The following is a 6,784-nucleotide window of genomic DNA, read 5'->3' as shown; positions in this document are numbered from 1 at the left end:
CATAGGCAACAATCTACTTGAATCTTGGGGCCAAATTGACAATTGTACACCTTAGTTATGTGTCTTCAGAAGGAATAAGGTTCTGAGAACTTATATGTGAATATAAGCTTCAGATTTTTCAGAGAATAAATTTCTGCAAAACACATTTCATGGTAACTTGCTTCAATAGTTCTATGTAATTAATACAAAGATGATCACAGTCATAGTCAAATTTGTTTCCTTAAGATCTATTTACAATGACAGTTTAAAGAATGTGTGAATATTCAATGAAAGAAGATCAACAAATTTGATAAGGTGTAAGAGACAGTGGAAGAGATCAAACTGGAAGGTAGCAAACTGACAGAGATTCTCAACCACTTGCATCTTTATTTCAATTAAACACTTATGACTTATATATTATATATTATGCTTGCTTTCTAAAAAATGTGTCAAATATATACTTCTCAGGTTTAAAATTTTAAGCTTCAAACTATTTAACATTTAATATCACTGTCACTGTCATCCTGTTGTTCATCGATTTGCCCAAGTTGGCGCCAGTGATGTCTCCATTCATCCTTGTCACATTCTAGTGTAGCCCGATGCAATGGCATACTGGGGACTCTTTCAGGATCCGGGGAATGAGGACCGTAATTGTTACTGTTTTTGGCATATCGAGTATGCCACGGGTAGCTTGCCAGGCTTTGCTATGTGGGCAGGATACTCTGGGTAGCTTTCCGGGCTCTCCAAGTGGGATGTAGGTTTTTGGGGCAGCCTCTAATCACCTTTAGAGGTGTTCCCGGTCATATATATGTATATATGTATATAGATATACACACATATATATATTTTGCTCTATGATTTGTTCTCTATTGTCTGAACCCCATCAAATATGGTATAGTAATTATGGAAAATGAGTAGGGAGTGTCTTATGATGTGTCGAGCTTGTGGAAAACGGCCTGGAGCGTGGCAGTGGTTGGGTTGTGGAGGTTGGCTGCCGGGGATGGGTCCCTTGGGGGTGGAAGGGCTCTCACTTGCCCCCTCTGGGACACCCCAAGTGAATACAGCCTGGCATGAAGTCTAGTGGCATGGTTGTGGGGGCCTCATTTTATGCTCCCTTCTGGGAGAAGCAGCTGTGAGTTCTGGAGGGTGGCCGATGAGATTATCTGGGGTCAGCAGGAGGTGGCTTATGGGCATGACCCCTGGGACTGTGGAGACTAGAGGAAGCAAGACAGAGGATCTCTGCTCCTGGGTCTCCTTGAGCCCAGAGTCTAAGGTCACAAAGTTCCACATTACCTGGGTTCCATGCGACTTCACTCATGCGAGAGGCTCAGCCTGATATACATATTCAACATTTAATAAATATATTCAATAAATATATCCAACATTTAATATATTTCCCTAAAATTTTTAATTACTTCTTGATTCTTCCATATTTGTTTTGACTTTTGCTATTGCAATAATTTCCTTATAAAGAAGGCATATTTACATATATATGAAAAAATTATTTTTGTTTTATAGAACTTATTCACATAAACACTTATGAACAGGTTTAGATTCAATCAAAATATCTTGAATAGAATAAAATAGCTTTCTGTAACTAGTGTACTTCAAGAGCTCTATAATATGGATATATATATATATATTCAGTGAATAACCTGGAATAAGAAGAAACAGTATAATAATTAAAGGAAAGTATTTTCAATGTAAATAGGTGATTATATATAGAAAAGATAAGTAATATTATTAAAATCATCCATATTATAGAGTAGTTCAATGGAAGCTAAATGGATGACAAAGTCCCATGAAGAGATACCTGTTAGTTGCCATGGTGGGTTAAACTGGACAAGTTTATTTGCTAAGAGCTGGACCAAGAATGAAACCATTCACAGCGGTACAGAAAAGGAGAGTGATGTCTACTAAACAAGATCTGAAGTGAAACTATGTCTTTGCTGTGATGGTAAGTTAAGCAGGACAAACTATGAATATATTTATAGTTAGAAAGTAAATCTTTATTTTGTGAGTCAAAAAACGATCTGTAGTGAAAGTACACTACTTTTGTGAACATATAAATATAAAGGGCTGGAGCGATAACACAGCGGTGGGGCTTTCGCCTTTCACGTGGCCGACCCGTGTTCGATTCCTCCGCCCCTTTCGGAGAGCCCGGCAAGCTACCAAGAGTATTGCGCCCGCATGGCAGAGCCTGGCAAACTACTCGTGTGTATTGGATATGCCAAAACCAGTAACAATAAGTCTCTCCATGAGAGACGTTACTGGTGCCTGCTCGAACAAATCGATGAGCAATGGAACAGTGACTGACAGTGATGAATATAAAATACACAAACAAACCTAAACATATGCATATGACATGAGTCAGTTTCAAGTATTGAAATCTTTGTGAAATAATATCTATTTGAAATTTAACTCAATTTAATTCATTTGAGAGAAAGCTGATTTTATGGATTGGTACATATTTTAACAAACTCAAGTAGGCATAAATGAGTAAGAAGAATGAGGTCATTTGGATTTAGAGATTGATGAACTGGATAAAATTAATCATAATTGAAATATAATATTCCTTTTTTTCTTTTTTTTTGCTTTTTTGGGTCACTCCTAGCGATGCACAGAGGTTACTTCTGGCTCATGCATTCAGGAATTACTCCTGGCTTTGCTCGGGAGCCCATATGGGATGCTGGGAATCAAACCTGGGTTGGCCATGACGTGCAGGGAAAATGCCCTACACTCTGTGCTATTGCTCTAGCCCTGGGATATGCTATTCTTATTAAATGCACTACATAAGAGTTTACATGAATGTGAGTTATAATATATACTATGGCATGACATTTAAAAAATAATATTTATTGAATCACCATGAGATAGTTAAAAAGTTGTTCATTATTAGTTTCCAGTCATACAGTGATCCAACTATTCCTTTGCCAGTATACATTTCCCACCACTGATTTGTGTCCAGGTTCCCTGATGTCACCATCAGGCCCAGACTGCATCTAAGGCAGGCTGTTTTCTAATTTTGCTCTCTCTCTCTCTCTCTCTCTCTCTCTCTCTCTCCTTTTAGGCATTATGATTTTGCAATATGGATACTAAGAGGTTACGTATTTGTTCCTTTACATGTGTTCACCACGAAGTTCTCACCTGCATGATATATTTCCAGCTATCTCTGCCATAGGCGTCCCGTCTCTACTCCCAACTGACTTCTCTCCTCCAGCACTTGAGGCAGGTTTCCAACTGTGGACCAATTCTCCTGGCCTGTGTTTCTTCTGTGCTTGGATATTGGTGTCCTGTTATGTTTTATTATATCCCACAAATGAGTGCAATCATTCTATGTCTGTCCCTCTCCTTATGACTCATTTTACTCAGCATGATATTCTCCATGCCCATCCATTTCTAAGTGATGCAGATATACCATAGTTTATTCAGCAATCTCCTCTCAGGCACTTGAGTTGTTTCCACACTCTGGCTGTTGTGAACAGTGCTACAGTGAACATAGAAGTATGGATGACATTTCTGTTGTCTGATTTTCAGTCCTTGGGATCTATTCCCAGATGTGGTATTCTGAGTTGTAACTTTGATGATGTTTCAGTGTATTTACATACATAAATTCACCTTCATTGCCTATGTTATATATAAAAATTGTGTATTTATAGAGCATTTATATAAACTTAAAGATGTTATATATATATGTAAATATAATAAATTTATATATAAGTATGAATACATTTACATATATTTGTATATAAACATATATATAAATCCACCTTCATGGTATATCTATAAATATACACCCAAATATTGCTTAAATTTCATTTTCCTCATATATGTCTGCAAGCTGAGAGCTAAGAAATATACCTGGTTGCTTAAGTTCTCTCCCATTAGTACAATGTTACTATTATGAAGTCCCTGCTTGCAATTACAGCAAGGATTCTTCCTACCTAATAATGAATATGTATCAGGATAATTAAAGAGAACTTCTTAGCCACTATTGTTTCACTTTTTTTGGGAAAACTCATCTTCAAAGTCGTGTTTACTTCTTGTTGTCTTTCACATCTTTGTTAACATATCTTTCCCTTTATTACTTATAATGGACCAACATTACATCAAAACATAGTGATTTTAATAATAATTAAAATTTTCAACATAAAACAAGCCCCCTGCAATTCTCTGAACACACAAAAACATAATTTCTTATTTAAACTTTTAATAAATACGCAAGCAATGAATTCTTGGTTTTATGAATTTAATGTATATTTTTAGCTCTTATTCAGGATTTTAAATTCAATTGGAAAGTTAACAATGTGAACCTACCCCTGAAAAATTTTAAAGTGAAAAATTTTAAATGCTAAGACCCTTATGACTAGGAATCTAAGATCATATCTCAATTAATAATCTTACACTTTTTACACACTTTGAATTATTTTTTTTCTTTTTGGGGCACAGCCAGCTGTGCTCAGGGGTTACTCCTGGCTCTGCACTCAGTAATTACTCCTGGTGGTGCTCAGGGGATCATCGGGAATGCCTGGAATCAAATCCAGATTGGTTATGTGCAACGCAAATGCCCTACCTAATAATGAATATGTATCAATAGTTGTGCGATTGCTCCAACCCCACATTGAATGAAATTAAAATATAATTTTTTGGTGTAGTACTTATACCTTGATGTAAAAACAACTAACAAGTTAAAAAAAAGTTTAATCTACTTTTCTCTGGGAATTTGTCACTAGTCCTTGAACTAATGGAGATAGAAGTAGGCTGCAGGAAAAAGCAGAGGGAATTTAGGAGAAGGAGGAAAAAATAATGGAAATATGAATTCTTCCTATATTTGAAGTATGCTTTATTAAGAATGAAATACTGAGGATTGTGAGGTAGTAGATCAGGAATGTGCTTGCCTTGCATGTGGCGAGTGCAACTTCAATCTCTGACAACACATATGGTCTCCTGAGCACCACTAAGGAGGGATTCCCGAGAGCAGAGCTAGGACTATCCTCCGAGCATCACCGGGTTTGGCCTCAAAACAGCCAAGCAAAAGTCTAAAATACACAGTTAATATTCTATATTTGTGTCTTAAGGAGAGAATCTCCTGCCCTTGCACCAGGCTGTCTTCACTGGGGCCCCGTCAGAGGAGAGTGGATTGAATCTCCCTCCCGGTCCAAGCAGAACCCCGGCAGCCAAAAACTTCCAGAACCCAACCACAGACATGTTTAAGGCCACTCTCCACATGCTTGGACAAGCCTCACACATGAAGGAATGAGCAGAGGAACCCAGATATGTGGGACCTGTGGCTGAGATATCCAAGCCTGCTCAAATTGGGACTCGGCCTCCTCCATCCAGATCACCAGATTTCTAGTACCTTGGCAGTCACACCCATAAACTGCCCCAGCACCATGTAATCTCATCACAAAGAAACACAGTTTATAAAGTGCAGTTCATACTAAATTCAACCACATTTCAATATCTGGTATCTAAGCTGGTCAGTGAGGAGAAAGAATTCCCAGCCAGGAGATGTGGATTAACAGATGAGGAAATTTAATGCCAGTTCAAGAGTATAAATGTTGATCATTTACACACTTCAAGACATAGTAGGTTTGAGGGCCAGTGGACCCACAAGAGACAATATAAATTAGTATTAGTGGTTAATAACAATATATATTTTAATTATTATTGTAATACATCATTATGCAATGCAATTATGCCAATATGCAGTTTAACCAATACATTTTTTGTGCCATTTGACTTAAATGTGATTTTAGCAGGAATTGAAATCTGGACTGACATCAATCATCTACAATATATTGGATGTTATCGATACATGAGTGATTTCTGCTGAGAAGTTAAAAAAACTTTCAGTCTATACATTCTACATGATTCAGCAGTTTTACTTGTCAAAATAACAAATTTGTATTTATTATTCCATTCATTCTTTGATGTAGCGTGTGGTGATTGTTTAAAATGTGCTTGTCTTCAACAAGAAAGTTCTTTTACCTTTTTTAAAACTTCAATGGCTTTGACACAAATTGCTAGCTGTTCATTTGGGTATTTATTTTGCTGCCAGTAATCATGTGTGTGGGCAACAACATTGCATTTTGACCTCTGCTGGATTCATGGCACATCATTTTATCAACTGCAGTTATTCTTTCTATTATGAAGCCAATATACAATGCCTATTTAGTGTATCAAAAAAGTCAGAGAGGAACACTGTGGGGATGGTGTGCTGGAAGGAGGAGAAGTTTGTGTTTGTGGCACTGTTGAGTCTTGTGCGGCAGATCCATGTTGTGAGGCCAACTGCACACTGGCACCTGGGGCTGACTGTGCTGGGGGCCTTTGTTGCAAGAACTGTAAAATTTTGCCTAGAAGAACCCTGTGTAGAAAAGAAGAAAAGGAATGTGACCTTCCAGAGTGGTGCAATGGGACAACCTCTCAGTGTCCAGATGATGTACAGGGTGGGATTTCCTGTGAGGGTGGTGGATACTGTTACAGGAGATGCAACAAATGTGAGAACATTTTCAAAGACTTTTTGGTGACCAGGCTGAGTGCACATCTCAATTGTTACACAGAGGTCAGTTTCTGAGTGATCATTCTGGTGACTATGGCTTAGACTTCATTTCATATACTCCATGCCCTCTAAAGGATTCTCTGTGTAGAAGGCTTTAGTTTGAGTACGTGGAAATGATTCTTGATCTTCCAAGTCATAGTACTGTGATTTCAACAAATATTAGTGGCACTATTTGCTGGGGGTATTGACTTCCACCTGGGAGTGAATGCATCTGATAATGGTAAAGTCCAAGATGGCATTTAG

At 37.7% G+C, this 6,784-nt stretch overlaps 1 pseudogene; it reads left to right on the top strand.

The window, feature by feature from the left end:
- The first annotated feature begins 2,783 nt into the window (after positions 1 to 2,783).
- On the top strand, positions 2,784 to 6,784 carry LOC129402249 (disintegrin and metalloproteinase domain-containing protein 20-like; annotated as a pseudogene).

Source organism: Sorex araneus, chromosome 1 (genome assembly GCF_027595985.1).
Source record: "Sorex araneus isolate mSorAra2 chromosome 1, mSorAra2.pri, whole genome shotgun sequence".
Classification (NCBI taxonomy): Eukaryota; Metazoa; Chordata; class Mammalia; order Eulipotyphla; family Soricidae; genus Sorex; species Sorex araneus.
The sequence above is the reverse complement of the archived record's forward strand: the minus strand, read 5'-3'. Positions and strand labels throughout refer to the sequence as shown.